Source organism: Pteropus medius, unplaced genomic scaffold (assembly GCF_902729225.1).
Source record: "Pteropus medius unplaced genomic scaffold, Ma_sr-lr_union100, whole genome shotgun sequence".
Taxonomy (NCBI): Eukaryota; Metazoa; Chordata; class Mammalia; order Chiroptera; family Pteropodidae; genus Pteropus; species Pteropus medius.
Genome location: NW_024351318.1, coordinates 108,286 through 110,013, shown reverse-complemented (window position 1 = coordinate 110,013; position 1,728 = coordinate 108,286).

Below are 1,728 nucleotides of genomic sequence, written 5' to 3'. Positions count from 1 at the left end.
GGCTACAGGAGGATAACAATACATCTAGACAGTCCGGATGGTCAATTCTCAAGCTTCTGCCGTGCATACACTGGCCAGCTTCTGGGAGTGGCCAGAGCAGGGCTGAAGATCTCAAGTGGACTTCTGCTATCTCTGGAATGTGACTCGGAGTGGCTGATCAGGAAGAGGCTCTGCAGTCCAAGTCTCCCGTATTTCCGGGGGTGTTGCTCTCTTTACTCAGGTGTGGTGGATCCACGGGGTGATACCTACAAACTTAACAGTGGTGGGAGTTGCTAATATAACAGTGTGAGGGCCAGTCCAGGTTGGCTGGAGCGGCTCCTTCTTCCAATCTTTAACCCATACTTCATCACCTGGCTGACTGAGGTGGACCCAATTCCCTAAGGAGATAGGGGCTCTTTCTAAAGTTTCCTAAGTGAGACAGCGGATATTCCTCCCTAAGGCCTGAAGGTGTCGAGACATCTCTAGGTCAGCCATTAATCAAGGATCTCCTTTCAATTTCCTATCACTGGTGGGAATGATTTCCTGCAAATGATTTCCTGCAAATGATTTCAAAAGCGGAGTAGCCTGAAAGCCTTGGAGTGCACTGTGTGCGGAGTAGAGCCAAAGGCAGCAAGTCTGTCCAAGATAATTGGTTTTCCTGACAAAGCTTAGCTAGAATGGTTTTGAGGGTCCAGTTCATGCATTCAACTTTCCCTGAACTTTGTGGCCTGTAGGCCTGTGTGGAGTTTCTATTTGATTCCTAGAGCTTTAGGCAGAGTCTGGACTATCTCAGACACAAAGGCAGGTCTGCAGTCAGATCTTATAGAAAGGGGTAGCTCCTATCTTGGAACAATTTCCCTCAATAAGGCCATGGCTGCTTCTCTTGCCCATTCAGTGTGTGTAGGAAAAGCTTCAGCCCATCTGGAGTAGGTGCAAACTAACACGAGGAGGTACCGGTGGCCCCGGCAGGGCTTGACCTCAGTAAAGTCTACTTCTAGGTGTTCAAATGGCATAGTTACAATCATTTGCACCCCTGGATTAGGCCTTGGCCTTTGGCCAGCGTTGTTTCGTGCACAAGCCACACACCTAGCATTAATTTGGGCGCATAGGATTTGGAGCTTGGGTATGAAATAGTAGCAACTTAACAGACTTTCTAAAGTAGTCTTCCCTGGGTGAGCCAACTCATGGTGCTGTTTTACTAGTTGAGCTGCCAGAGCAGCAGGAATAAAGAGTCTTTGATCTCAAAGCTCCCACCAACCTTCCTTCCTTTTAGTTCCCCCTTCACTTAAAGCCCATTGTTCTTCCTTAGCGTATTTTGGGAATAGAGGCAATTCTGGTACCAGGAGAACTTTGGAGATTGGCTCAGGACCTATTGTGGCACTCGGCTGGTGGGTAGTCTCCTTAGCTGCCTGATCTGCTAGTTGGTTTCCCCTACTAAAAGGGTCAGTTCCTCTCTGGTGGCCCTTGCAGTGGATGACTGCCACTCAGGAGGGCTTCCGGACTGCCTCTAACAGTTGGAGAATTTCTTCCTTGTTTCTGATTACTTTTCCTCCTGCCATCAGTAATCCCATTTCCTTATAAATGGCCCCATATGTGCGAGGTAGCAAAGGTATATCTTGAGTCAATGCAGATATTGGCCTGTTTCCCTTCAGCTTGCTGCAGTGCCTGGATGAGTGCCCATAGTGTGACCCACTGTGCTGACCTGCCCTGTGGCAGAGCCTCAGCTCTGATTACTTCATCAGTAGTTGT